Source organism: Dipodomys spectabilis, unplaced genomic scaffold (genome assembly GCF_019054845.1).
Source record: "Dipodomys spectabilis isolate Male_0828 unplaced genomic scaffold, ASM1905484v1 ptg000151l, whole genome shotgun sequence".
NCBI classification, from domain to species: Eukaryota; Metazoa; Chordata; class Mammalia; order Rodentia; family Heteromyidae; genus Dipodomys; species Dipodomys spectabilis.
In genome coordinates this window covers 567,152-582,728 of record NW_024870828.1, presented here as the reverse complement: position 1 = coordinate 582,728, position 15,577 = coordinate 567,152, and the positions used below count along the sequence as shown (strand labels likewise).

Sequence of the window (15,577 nt, the reverse complement as noted above, 5' to 3'; positions counted from 1 at the left end):
AGCTCTCAGATATTGAATTCAAGTCTTGATCTCAAACATAAGTAAAAACAATCAATAAAATCAAGCACTTTCCTGGGCACTGGTAGCTCATGCCTTTAATTCTAACTTTAATCAGAAGGCAGAGGTCTGGGGATCTCAGTTCAGTATCAGCTTGGATAGGAAAGTCTGTGTGATTCTTGTCTCAAATTCACTGTCAAAGAAAGCTGGAAGTGGATTCGTGGCTTGTAGCCTACAGCATAAAGCTCAGGGACAGAACTCAAGCCTTGAGTTAAAGCCTTAGAATAGTGCATATATATACACAAATGAAGTAAGTCACTCAAGTTCTCAACTTCCATTTCCCTAATCTTAACTCTAATCCTGGTCAAAACCCTAAGAGTAACCTTGATGATAATAGTAACCCAATCCTAAAATTAATGAAAATTACTCGAGTTTAGATACATACTTACAGATACCCATTGTCTTTGAAATGATTTGCAATTTTCTCCAAATCCTACAGATTCCCTAACTTGGACCCTGAAATCTATCTTGTTCCCTATTAGGAATCATTAACCTCAAATCCTCATATCATGAAAAATGCCATAGTTTTCATTGATCTCAACTTTTACTGAACTCCTGTATATCCAAAAAGAAGCTGCAGGTTTACTTAAAATCTACTCTACTTCCAAACCCTAACTATATATCTAATCCTTACTAGAAACCTAACTCTAAATTTAACCCTATTGAACCCTGAATAGGAAAATTAGGGAAACTAGTTTTTGTTAAATTTCGCACTTACATTACTTGAAAGTGTTAGTAGAAATTCAGTTTTACCTTAAAGCTTACTCTTCCCTAACCCTAAGCCTAAACTGAATTAGGAAAGTAAACCTAAACCTAGAACTAATGGCCTTTGGAGTCTAAAAGCCACACAAATACATTAGTTTTTATTCATCCTAACTTCAATTCAACTCATCTTTCTAAAAATAGCTTGTAGTTTCACTCATTATCTTGTCTTTATTGTAACCCTAACCCTAACTGGAATATTGATGTTAACCCTCACCCTAATCATACTCTAATCTTAATATTATTAGCAGTTTTCTATTTCACATTCATCCTAATTCTTACTCTACTTGTGATTCAAAGATTTACTTTCAGTTTGACCCTAATTTTTCCATTTTCCTTATGCTTACTCTAAGCCTAGTTGGAACTAAAACCTAACTTTCACCCTAATGATAATCCAATTCTAATGTTTAAGAAAAACACTCTAGTTTTTAATCATTCTAATGAATACTCTAGTTTTCACTCTGGAAATGAGTTTGTTTGCTCTAATTCCCACGAATTTTCTGACTCTACCTCTAAAGTTATCTTGTTCCCTATCATAAGCCATTATATTACTTGTCCTCAAATTCTCTTACCAGGAAAAATACTGTAGTTTCCATTGATTCTACCTTTTCCTGAACCACTGTATCTGAATACAGTTTCAGATTTACTTACCATCAAGTCCATTACTTAACGCTAACTCTCAACCTAAACCTGGCTGGAAAACTCTCATTAATCACTAGAAGAATGATCACTGAGAAATAAATATAATGATAATGTTCTAGTTACTATTCAGCCTTGCATATTTGCTTCTACTTGTTAGTGAACACAATTTTATACTAAAAGCTTTCTTATATATAAATACAATCAGAAGAAATTACTGACCCTAATCTTAATCCAAATTATATGACAATACTAACACTAACACAAGTACACTAGTTTTCATTCATCCTTCCAAACATAGGTTTCATTTTTTTCCAATATCTTAGTCATTTTCTAACCCTAAAGTTAATCTTTCTTAACTGGAACATTGAGAATAACCATCAGCCTTATTGTAAGTAGATTCTAATATTAATAGCAATACTCTAGTTTGCATTCATTTTAATTCTTACCAGGCTCATATTAAAATTTACCTTCAATTTGACCCTCATTTTTTTCTCCTTCACTCTAAGCCTAACCATGGCTGGAATCCTAACCATAACCTTGACACTAATTGTATCCCAATTCTAAAATTTATGAAAAATGCTCATTTTGTGCAATCCTAACTGAATTTCCACTGGTAATTCTTGAAATAAATTGCAGGTTTTCTGTAAACCCTAAAGATTTTTTCACTCTTAACTCTGAATGTATTTTGTTCCATAACAGGAATCATTATACCCATTGATCTCAAATCCTGATACTATGAAATACATTGTACTTCCATTATCCCAGCTTTTCGTGAATTCCTAGAACATAAAAAAAGGTTCAGCTTTACTTAATATTTAATTCTTTTTTTTTTCTTTTTGTCAGTCATGGGGCTTGCACTCTGGGCAAGGGCATGATCCCTGAGTTCTTTAGCTCAAGGTGTGCGTTTAACCAATTGAGCCACAGCACCGCTTTTGTGTTTTATGGTGGTTAATTTGAGATAAAAGTCTCATGTACTTTCCTGCCTGGGCTACCTTTGAACTGAGATCCTCAGGAAACAGCTTCCTGAGTAGCTAGGATAATAGGCGCAAGCCACTAGTTTAACCCATTTCTTGACTGTATCCTCATCCCCGGTTAACCAGAAACCTAATGCAAATCACATTCTGATTTAACACCAAATGGTTATTGTAAGGAAAATTGTCTAGATTCTATTCAATCGCACATTTTTTTTGGCTTCTACTTCTTATTGGAAAACTAAAATTTACCTTAAAGCTTATCCTTCCCTAACCCTAACCAGAACAAAAAAGTATCTCACACTTTAAACCAAATTGTATCTGAATGTTTAAAGTAACACAGACTGGTTTTCATTCATTCTTCTTAAAATATGTGTCAGTTTTACACAATGTATTACATGTTTTATTCATCCTAACTCCACTCTCACTGGCACACCTTGCCTAATCCTAAGCCTACATAAAACCAAATCATCATGTTAATAGCAAGCCACTTTTTTCATATTTATCCTAACGCTTGCTTAGCGTGTAGGTCTAAATTTTATTTGCATTTTGAACATAAAATGTTAAGTGTTTTTCTATTTCCTGTCAGGTTTTATTGTTCATTATTTTTTTTTTAATTTTATTTTGTTGAAAAGATGCTTTAAAGAGGGATATGTTACATGTGTAAGGTAAGGAGTATGTTTCTTGTTGAGCATTGTTACCCATTTCTTTCTTGTTCTGCCACGATCCCATCCCTCCCCACATCCCTTACCCCTCCCTTCTCATGGTGTAAACTTCATTTTCAACATAGTGAATGTGAGTATCATTGTTGCAATGGGTCATCCTGTGATGAACCTAAATTTTCTATTTCTCCTAATTCTAATTTTGTCAGGGATCTTAACCCTAACCCAAATAATAATGATAGCTCAATTCAAAAGTTAACGAAAATATTCAGGTTTTTATTCATCCTATTAATTTACTGTACATCTTGAATTAATTTGCAGTTCAACTTAAATCTTCCAAATTAGTTTATATGCGCATGTATAAAGATGTAATTTTATGTGAAAAACAGAAGATCTTTGGAGGAAGGAGTAATGAGAAGGAAATAGAGGGAGTATAATCAAATATGTTAAATATATTATGTAATTGTCACTTCTGACAATTAATATCCATTAACAAAATCACTAAAAATTAATAAAGAACACACAGCCTTCTAGTGTTCTTTAAGAGAGCCATGATCTGTCTTCTGAAAAAAAAAAAACTCGTGTTAGATAAACTTTGTCCATGCATAATTTATATTGTTGGCCAATTATTTAACTTAATGAATATAAATTTATCGAATAAGATTCCATGACAAAAAATATAAAACAGTTACATAGCAATTGTTTGAGAAAAAGTTATTGTCATGAGTTTTAGGAAACGGAATTGCTATTTCCCCACAAAGCAATGAATTAGGTTTACTAATCTAGTATTTGTAGTAAGTTTAGAGAACCTAATTGGCATGAAAAACAACTAACTGTACATTTTGTTTCTTGAATGAGTGATATTTTAAACATTGTCTTTTATTCAAATAAATACTTAAGTTTTCATTTCAAAATAAGTGCAATTTTATCTCCTTTCAGAACAAATACTTACCCTGCAATTAAATGTACTAGCATATTTAGGTATTTAAAAGCTAAATTTTCTATGTTTTATATGTAACTCTACATATTCAGAATGACATGATTTTTTTTTATTCATAAATATTTAACCTCAGATTTTTGCTTCATCAATATAAATTGTCTCATGAGGTTGTAGTGAAGGCTCCAGTAACCAGAGAGGTCAAAACCATTTACTGAATTCTAAATTTTAAATCAAATCATTTTTAAACTTTGATAATATCATTTATTGTCTCTTCAGAGCAATTAAGCTAAAACAAATACTACTTTTTAAACATTTCCCTCACATTGTAAAGAATATTAACATAGGTCAAAAAGAGACTAATTATTTCAGACTCATCATATTTGGTGATCTTAGTGTGAAGAATGTAGAGAGTAGAAGGTCCTTATACTCAATAAATAGTTTTGGTAAAATTAAATCATATATCTGGATTTCTAATTTGGAGGTTAATCACATGGAAACAAGAAAATAATAAAAAAATTACTTTGGGATCAACAGAAAAAGATATTTGTGCATGTAACCACAGTTGCTTTATTAGTTTGTAGTTGAACACTGGACTTCGATTTATATCTTGGCTGTTGTGAATAATGTGAATAACAATGAACTACAGATATATTTATGAGTTACCCAGAGAGAAATAATCACACGATTGGTGGGTCAGATGATATTTCAACTTTGGATTTCTTTAGAAAAGTGCATACTACTTTCTACAACGAGAACACTAACATGTATTTTGACCAAGAGTGTAGAAAATTTCCTTTTCTCCACAGTGTCGCCAGCCAACATTATTACCTTTTGAGTTTTTTTAAAGGGCAGGTTTTTACTGTGCACAGTATCCCAGACTGGCCTTAGGCTAAAATCCTTTTACTCCAACCTCCAATCACTTGGAATTACCAGCCTTTGCCACCACACCTGGTTCCTTGGATATTTTTGATAAGAGTTATAATAGTTAAGAAGTAGTATCATAGTAATTTTGAATTGCATTTCTCTAATGACTTCTGCTCACAAAGCATTAAGCCAGCATAAAAGTTGTATTAAATACAAATTTGTAAATCCACAGGCGATTTTCAGGGCTTTTTGGAAAACATGTCTATTCAGAACTTTTGTCCATTTTTAATCAAGTTTCTTGTTAATCTCATCTTTAATCTCTTTATAGAAAATCTATAATTAATTCAAGGTAGTAGAAAGGAAAAAATTAAGCAGCTCCTAACATTTTTAAATTTTTAATAAAGTGATATTGCTTTAATCATTTTCTGTTAATGCTTGAGACTATATAACTCAATTTACAAGGCTATATATATTTTATTTATTTTACTTTGATTGTTCTTTCCAAAGCCTACATGACTGATTTCACTTGGTTTCTTTCAGTCTCATGTAGTTCAGATTTCAACCTGAAGAATAAACGGAAGGAAGCAAACAAAAATATAGTTCCCCTCATCTGATGATGCCTCTACAAGAATGAGGAAAGTGTTCATCCTTCTAAGGACCTATGATAGAATATCAAAAAGAAAATTTATTCTTCTAGGTCTTCCTTATCTTTGCGATGTAACTTAAATGATGTAAAACACAATATACTGTTCAGATACTTTTATGTTTTATCAGTTTTGCACATTTTCATATGGATTTCACCTCAGTCTACAACATTCCTTCATCGTTCTGTCCCTGATATTTTTACACTATGACTACATAAGATTACCTGTTTGATTTACAGCATGAGAAGTTATCCACCTTTCTTCCTTGGAAGCAGAGCATGGCCAATAGATATTACTTCTGGTTGCTCACACTACATGTAATGGTTTCTGTACTACTTATCACATTCTATTTAGTATTTAAAAAAGAATGCTGGCTAAACTCAAAGCTCATTCATAGGTTTATGTTAAGTGTTTCACAAGTTTTATTTTCTTAATTCTTAAGATAACATTTGCTATAATGCTAATGTTATTACCAGTTTAGTGTTAGGAAAAATTGTAGTAAAAGACAGTAAGTGCATGGCCCAAAGACACACACAGTGAGGAAGGAAATGAGTCAAATTTTCCAAAAGTCTTTCAGCAATACCAAAAGTGGGTAAAATCTCTCCATTCTCTTACACTCTCAGTTCAATATTCATATTGTCCAAGAAATAATAGCATAGCAAATATTGCCCATAGTGATTGTTTTTTGTCACATTTTGTCTTCAACACAGACTGTGTTGGTGAAATTTGGTTATCATGCACAGAGCTGAGCTTACAAATTGAAGTCGGAAGACAGCCAAATTTCTTCTGTCCCACAGTTCCAGTTTCTTTTTTAAAAAGTACTAAAATTTTTAAATATCATCACTTACTATCTTTTAATCTCCAAACGAATTAAATTGGCATATAATCACTCCAAAAGTCTTTCAAATTAGGTGATGCTAAAACAGGATCCCATGAAATAAAATTTCTTTTATTTTTAAAATTATTCTAAAAGCCTTGTGCTGGCTGGTCACCCTTATAATCCTATCTACTCTGAATATTTGCTCAGGAGACTGAGATCTGTGGATAACACTTGGGAGCCAATCAAGCCCCCCCCCCAAAAAAAAAAACATCAATGAATTATTTTTCAAAATATTTAATTAACTAGCAAAGAGCCAGGAATTGAGATGTAGCTTATATAGTAGCTCACCAATCTAGATAGGAAAGGCCTAGCAAGACCTTGAATCCCTGATTTTAAACTCTGAGCACACCAATATACATACATGGCGTGTGTTCGCATGCATGCGCATGTTTGCTTGCGCGCTGCTGCACTCACACACACACATTTATTCAAATTACCTTCATCTCAGTGTTCTGCATTAATTTCTTTGTTAACGATATTATATGGGTAAAATAGAGGAAATAAACTCTTCCATCTCAGAAAATTTTTGTGTTTTTATTCTAATAATACTGTGCAGAAGGGTCAGATTTACATGAAAAAGGAGACTATTACATTTCCTAACAAGCATTGTTACCTCCTCTTTTATATTTTCCCTACAATCCCTTCCCTCCCACCTCCACAAGTACACTCCCCTCCCCCTTCCTTCCTCTGCCTAAATTGTAAAGTTCATTTTGCAACATAGTGTCTTGTGCATCGCATTGTTACAATGGGTCAACCTGTATCACTATTTGAGCATATTTTTCCCTTCCCCTCCCTAAATTAGAGAAGCATACATACAAGATGTAAGTGCACCAACTTCAAATACAGAGAAAACATGGGTTATGACGTGGGGAGAAACATACAAAGAAACAAAAAAAAATGACATCACACATTATAAGTATGTTAGAAACAGTAGCGAGAAACAAAAAACAACTTGTGTCCCTATCTTGGGGTTCAATTTCTTTAACATCATCTTATCTGGTTATATGCACATATCTTTTGAACTTTTTTGCTTATCCCAGACATATATTTGTTATTGAAAATAAGGGAAATCATGGGACCTATGATTCTTTAGACTTGGCTTACTTCACTCAATAAATTTTTTTCCAAGTCTTCTAATTCCTAAGAAATTGGGCAATGTCATTCTTTCTGATGGAGGCATAGAATTCCATTTTGTATATATACCACATTTTCTTGATCCATTCATCTAATGAGGTCATCTGAGTTGGTTCCATATCTTAGCTGTCGTAAATAATGTTACAATAACCATAGTAGTGCTGGTAGTTTTAGTATGGTCTTGTTTATGATCATTTGGGTAAATCCCCAAAAGTGGGATTACTGTGTCATAGAGGAGTTTTATGTAGAGTCTTTTGAGAAACCTCCATACTGCTTTCCAAAGTAGTTGAACAAGTTTACACTCCCACCAAGAATGCAGTACTATTACCTGTGGCCACATACCTTTCAACATCTGTTGTTGTAAAAATATGAGCTCCATGGATTTGCATGTCATCCTTGTGCAGGGGGCATGCTAATCTTCTCTGTATCGTTCCAATGTTAGTGTATGTGATGCTAACTTGAGCACAGAACATTTTTTATATATAAAGTATAATTTTTATTGATTTTATTAAACTAGACAATTCAACAGAAAGTAAGTTCAAAAGAATTGTGAAATTTTAGAATCATGTATTTCTTTATAAGCACACATTGAAGAATAAAATCAAGATAGACATGCCAAAAACAAAATAATTCCAGAAATTTGTAGTTCAAGAGATGTGTAAGAGGAGGAATTCAATTATTCTATACAAGGAATCTGTCAAAATGAACATTGCAGCAAGTGTTAAGGCTTGTTAAAAGTTTTAAATATGCTTAATTTTGGGATTTTGCTTATATATGCCAAAAATAGGACTCTTTGGCAGGTATAAAACTTTTCTGCAAAGTATTTAAGATTTACGGTAGCAGACATTATGTACTAAGTATGTACATTTCTGATTTTAAGGAAACTTTATTAATGAGAATTTGCAAAGTCTTTGTGTAAAGAAGCAGAGTGAAGAATTAAGACTTTAACTACACAGTTTCTGTTAATACTTTAGGGATTCCTTACTTTATTTGTTAGCAAGGAATAAATGATGATATAAGCCATAATGTACACATGTATGTTACTATTTACACACATATACATACACATGTATACATGCACACATGGAGAAAGACACATAATTACAGCCAACAAAAGTTTCACCAGTTTTTGAATATGCCTTAAACTGAATACTTGGAACAATATATATTGAAGATGTATTTGTCTCTAAGATTTCTTTTACCACTCCTCTTATCTCTTAAAACTGGTAGTTTTAGAGAGATTTGACTTACAAAATGCAGTACAAGGGATAGCAAGTCACTTGGAAATCTCAATAAGTATAAGTCATATGGTGTCTCCCTGCTCCTCACAGAATGCTTACTTTTGTAAACACTCTCAACAACCAAAGTAGCAGGAGAATACCCTGCTAAAGAGTAAAGTTAAAAGGCTTTAAATGGCATCCTTACTTGAGCTCTTTTTCCAACAGCCAAGCATGAATTCCTAGGCAGATGAGTGAGTCCTCAGGAAACTGGACTCTACATATACATTTAACTAACCCATGTGAAAATTCCTATGTGAGAAATGCTGACTGAGGTCTTGGTGATTTCCTGGCCAAGAAAATAAGAAAAAAAAGAATTATTTTTAATGTTTTCAAGTTTGAGAATAATTTGTAGCCTGTCAATAAATGTGTAGAACACAATTATACAAACTGACAAAAAAATGATGGCATTTCATTTATGTGCTCCTGGACTTGGCCAGTAATTTTAGATGTGTCTACACAAATAGAATCAGCATAAATCAATCCAGCATTTCTTCATTTAAGATATAAGGAAAGGATACTGATTGACCCATTGTAACAATGAGATATACAAGACTCTCTATCAGAGGATGGGTGAAGTGGGGAGGTGGGGACGTGTGAAGGGAAGAGATGGTAGGGGAAATACAAAGGAGGGGGTAACAATGCTCAATAAGAAATGCATTCATTACCTTAATTATGTAATTGGAACCCCTCTGTACAGTATTTATAATAAAAATATATATTAAAAAGATACAAGGAGAACTTCTGTACTTATATGAAGATGTATTTGTCACTCAATATAAGTAAGGTATAGGTTTTAGGACCACAGGCTTATTACTTTGGATACTCAAAATCTCTACATGAACACAGTATATTATTTATATTAGAATCTGCCCACAAGCTAATGCAGTATAATTGCTATGAGAATTTTTACTACATTCTATATTTGTAATGAAAACTAGAAGTATATGCACTATCAACTGATAGAAATTTTTTCAGATAAATTTTGTATGCAGTTTGTGGATGGAATTTGGAGAGCAATTTTGAAAAGCACAAATTTCATCAAAAAGACCAGTCTGCAAATTGTAAAAAAGAGCTAATACAGCATCATGAATAGTATGGAACTTCAAGGAGAAGTACTTGAATTGAGATAATATCAGAAAATGTAACAACCCAAGGAATTTTTGGAAATGCAGCTACTAGATTTCTCATGTAGAGCTTTCATAACAGTTTGTGAAGCACAAATCAGAACCTCACTGAAGTGTAGATGGTTTTCCCTCAACTTTCTGTCATGATCAGTCATTATCAATCAACATATAGCTAATCTTGAATAATCCTCTAATAAAATGTTGGTGGAGTGTTTATATGGAGAAATTCTCAGAAGGCTAACTTTTTCCAATTAGGACAGTCTGTATTCTATGATTCATCCAAGAGAAAACTAGGTAAGCATCCATTTACAACCTTCTGAATAATTCTGATTCTGCACACATTACTTATCTATGCATACATGTGCCCAAATGAAAAGATTTTAAAATAATTTATCATTAAAAATTTAAATTTAGGGTTCCGGGAAGATAGCAGAGGAGAAGCTGGAAGCTAAACAAGCTCTCACATAGAAAGCAGTTTAAGTGCTCCAGTGAACAGTCCTAAGCCAGAGAATCACACCAAGTGTGCCATCACAGTACTAAGAGTTAGGCCAAAGAGGGAAAATCCAGGCAAGGAGACAAATCTGAGCACTTGCCAGCAGCCATGGTTGCAGCTGTGGCGGGTATGGTGGCAGCCGTAGCCGCCATAGCTGCAACACAGAGAGTCTAGGACAAAGGCAGCAGATGCAGCAGGAGAGAGGATTCTACTAAACACCAGCAAGAACTAACAAGGAGCAGACATCATTCTTCAGATCACAGACCAGAGATGACCCAGGAACCAGACTCCTGTGTGAGTAGAAGCCTGACTTCCTCTCTCCTTCTAAGGGAGCAGAGAAGGGAAGGCTACCCCTCCCTGCCCACTACCGGAGATCTCCACCTTTGATACTGGCAAAGACCTGGCTGATCAGCTAGCTCCAACTCAGTCCTTGGATGAAAACAAAAAGTCATTTAGCAGGTCACAGGAACCTAACCTGACCTGCCAGGTTCAGCTCCACCCAGGGAAAATTCACCCAGCCCAAGAGTGGCTTTCTTCACTAGGTAAACAGAGCCAGAGGCTGCCCCTCCCTACAACAGCCGAGACAATCAATTGAAATTCAGTAACAATAAACCCTGAGAATGGCTCCTGGCTGGGATCTGTGACTGCCTCAGAAGCTAGCCCCTCAGGGAAACGCTACTGTTTGCTGAAAGGCCTCAACTCTGCCCAGAACCTAGCCCCATCACAGCATTTCCAAACTAAAAGAAACAGCCATCACCCTCTTTTGTGATACTCAAAGCAGATCTCCCTCCCATTGAACTAGCCTGGGAGGAGGATGACAAAATCCTGGGTAAAGCAAAGCATTTTTTTGCCTGCTCAAACAAACTGACCTAAAAAACAACCAAGCTACAGGAAAATCAAACACCACAAGCAGACCAGAGACTCCAACAAGAGACTGGTTATGGACACAAGGGAGGTACAGGATCTTCCCATCTCACCCCAAAAAAGCAAAGAACTCTTTTTTGGTACCTTTTATTAAAATTTTTAACATTTTTAATTTAAAAAATTGTTTTCTATTAACTTTTTTTCTTCCTCTTATAATTTTTATTTTAGGTTTATATGTGTGTGTGTGCTTTTTTCACTTTTGTTTAGCTCTACTGACCTTCTTATCCTTTTTTCCTTTCTTTCTCATTCTTTTCACTTTTTCTTCTCTTTCGTTCTTTTTTTGCGTGATTTAATCTCTGTTCTGCTCATTCTCAGATATACCTGTATTCGATTATTAGACCTTATAACCCATTGTATACACACTTAATCCAGAAATTTATTACTGAATTCAAAACCTCTTAGACTTAAATTCCTTAATAGCCGTACTACCTGTATATACCTATATAAAATTTTAAGCATTTTTATTTTTTAATTTTTCATGTCTCCTTTCTATTCCTCCATTTCTCTTATCCTATTCCCATCCTAATCTGAATATTACGTTTTTAATTTGCATAATTTTTAAGTGTTCCATTTTTTAATTTTTGTTTTACTATTTTTCCTTGTCTTTTTTTTCTCTTTCTTTTTTCCCCGGTCTCTACTATCATTCTATCCAACCTATTTCCTGCTTTGAGATTAGGACTTAGTTAGCTCTCCCTCTACCTTTCCAGAACCCTCTATTCCTATTTATACCCACATCTCTCGCTAAACCTCATAACTTCTGATTTGCCAAATTCTTCTCTGCAGTTTGTAGCTTATTAATACATAGTTGTTTGATGTTGAAAAATATATCTGTTGAATTAGATTATATCTGCAGGCTTTGGAATTTGCAATTACATACTTTGTTGATGCTTGCCTTAAGATAGTTTTCTAGCACAAAAGTGGTGTTACTCTCATCCCAAATGGACAGAATAAGCAGGAAAAACACAAGAAAAATGGCAAGTCCGGGTATCTCAACTTCCACTCATGATAATCAGTGGACAGAACAGATAATGAATAATCCAGAGGAGAGTTCCCAAAAAGCTCTACAAACACTAATGGTAAACATGGTAAATAAAAAGATTGAAAACCTGCAAAGGACTCTGTGTGAGCATGATAGGGAGAGAGAGGAGGCAAACCAAAGATCAAAACAGGAAGCTCATTGGTGTGAGGAAGCTACTCAAAGATAGATAAAGGAATTGTATGAGCAGCTTCAGAACACTCAAAGAGAAATAAAGTAATTGTGTGAGCAGGCTGAGATCAGGCAAAGAGAACCACAGGAATTGCATGAATGTGAAGAAGCTAATCAAAGAGTAATACAGGAAATGAGAGAGCAGGATGAGAATAGACAAAAATCACTAGAGGCATTCATGGAATCCATAAAGAGAGAGCTGAAAGACATCAGGGAGTCCACAAAGGGAATGCTGAATGGATGCCAACAGAAGGAATGGGAGTCCAAGGAAACCATAACCAATCAAATAAGTGATTTGAGAATAAACACTGATCACCAAATTAAGGAAATAAAAAATTTCGTATAAGATCTAAAACAAAGATCCAACAAAGAATTTGAAGCCACAAACAGTGACCAAGTAGAAGGAAAAGAAAAAAAAAGTAGAAAGTGTGGATAGTAGGATGGACCATGCAGAAAAATCCTGAGGAAAGAAGACAGCCTAGATATTATAAAGAACATACAACCATCCATGACAAATCCAAGAAATAGGATAGATCTATTCAACACTCAACCCTTGGAAGACACCATTAGAAGGCCTAATCTGAGGATAATGGGTGTAGAAGAGCACCTAGAGAAAGAAGTCAATAGTCTAGGAAATTTGTTTAACAGGATCCTAGCAGAAAACTTCCAAAACATGCAAAAAGATAGGCCTATTCAGATACAAGAAGCTTTTAGAACTCCCAATAGACCAGACCAGAACAGGACATCCCATTCTCACATTATAATATGCACAGGATCAATTCACACCAAGGAAAAGATCCCTAAAGTTGTCATGGAGAAAAGATCAATCACCTATAAAGGGAAACCAATTAGAATCACCTCAGATTTCTCAGCAGAGAAAATCAAAGCAAGAAGAGCCTAGAATGATGTAAACCATGCCCTAAAGACAAACAACTATCAACCAAGAATACTTTATGCAGCTATACTCTCCTTAATATTTGGAGGTCAAATAAAACACTTCCATAGCAAAGAAAAATTGAAACAATATATCTCCACCAAACCAGCCCTACAAAAGAATCTTAAAGATGTCCTACACAGTGAAAACCAACAAGACCACAATAAAGGCCAAGAAACAGAACCCAAACTGAGAATCCAAGAACCATAGAAAGAACACAGTTGCCTCAGCCCCGAAAAAGTTGGATAAAATGGCAGGAACTCACAAATACATCTCAGTTCTATCTCTCAACATTAACGGACTTAACTCACCAATTAAGTGACAAAGTCTGTCTACTTGGATTAAAAAGCAAGATCCTTCTATCTGCTGCCTTCAGAAGTCACATCTTGCCCACAAAAACAAGCACATTTTCAATTTTAAAGTCTGGAACAAAATCTACCAAGCAAATGGCCCCCATAATCAGGAAGGAATTGCAATCCTAATATCCGATAAAATAGACTTTTAATATTAGTGAAAAGGTCGGTGCATAGTAATTAAGGGATCACTCAGGAGGATATTACAATTCTAAATATCTATTTGCCAATAAACGGAGCACCCAAATTTATCCAAGAAACACTACTTTCCCTCAAATCCCACATAAATCCAAAGACATTAATTGTTGAGGACATTAACACACAACTTTCCCCACTAGATAGAAGAACTTCGCAGAAACTCAACAGAGAAACCTCAGATATAAACAACTGTATAGACCAAATAGATTTAACAGACATCTACTGAATATCTCACACAGCAGCTTTACACAATACGTTTTTCTCAGTAGCACATGGAACATTTTCCAAAATAGACCACATTTTAGTCCACAAAGCAAACTTGTCCAAATTCAGAAACATTGAAGTTTTACCTTGCATTCCCTCAGACCACAAGGGGATAAAATTAGAACTCAACACCAAAAGCCACCAAAGAAAGTCATGTAACACACGAATCCTGAAAAACACACTGCTGAATCACGAGTGGGTTATGGGAGAGATTAGAAAGAAAATTCAAATGTTCATGATATTCAACAAAAATGAACACACCAAATACTAGCTCCTCTGGGACACAACAAACGCAGTATTCAGAGGCAAGTTTATAGCTCTACACAAACAAATTGGAGAGATCTGAACCAATTTAATGAGACATCTGAGCCTCCTTGAAAAAGAGCAGTAAGATAAACACAATCCAGTAGATGGAAATAAATAATTAAAATTAAATCAGAATTAAATGAAGTGGAATGTAAAAAAAATAGAAAAAAAACAGAGTTGATTTTTCGAAAGAAATGACAAAATTGACAGACCCTTAGCAAATCTTATCAGAAAAAGAAGAGAACACACCCAAATAAACTCAGAGATGAGAATGGAAGCATCATCACAGAAACAACTAAGATTCAGAACATTATAAGGGAATACTTCTCAAAACTTTATGCTAATGAGTTTGAGAACATGGCAGAAATGGACCTTATCCTAGCAAATACTGACATGCCCAAACTAAGCCAAGATGAGTCAAACTATATTAAAAGGCCTGTATCAAGCATTGAAATAGAAACAACAATAAGAGACCTCCCATCTAAGAAAATCCCAGGACCAAATGGTTTTACAGCGGAATTCTATAAGGCCTTCAAAGCAGACATCACACCAATACTCCTCGAAATCTTCAATGAAACTGAAAGAAAAAGTTCATTACTGAACTCATTCTATGAGGCCATCATAACACACATCCCAAAACCAGGAAGGGACTCATCAAAGAAAGAACTATAGACCCATTTCTCTGATGAACACTGATGCAAAGTTTCTCAACAAAATTTTGGCCAATCGACTTCAACAATTCATAAAAAAAATCACATACCACGATAAAACAGGATTCATTTCAGGGATGCAAAACTAGTTTAATATACTCAAATCAATTAATATAATTCATCACATCAACAGCAGCAAGGATAAGAACCACATGGTTATCTCAATAGATGCAGAAAAAGTTTTTGACAAGATCCAACACACTTTTATGATGAAGGTTTTGGAAAAAT

At 34.4% G+C, this 15,577-nt stretch overlaps 1 non-coding gene across 1 annotated transcript; it reads right to left on the bottom strand.

Annotated features, from left to right (window-relative positions):
- Positions 1-7,918: 7,918 nt before the first annotated feature.
- Positions 7,919-8,022, bottom strand: LOC122118430. The gene has a single exon (XR_006149355.1). It is a non-coding gene; the product is annotated as a U6 spliceosomal RNA (small nuclear RNA).
- Positions 8,023-15,577: the final 7,555 nt, after the last annotated feature.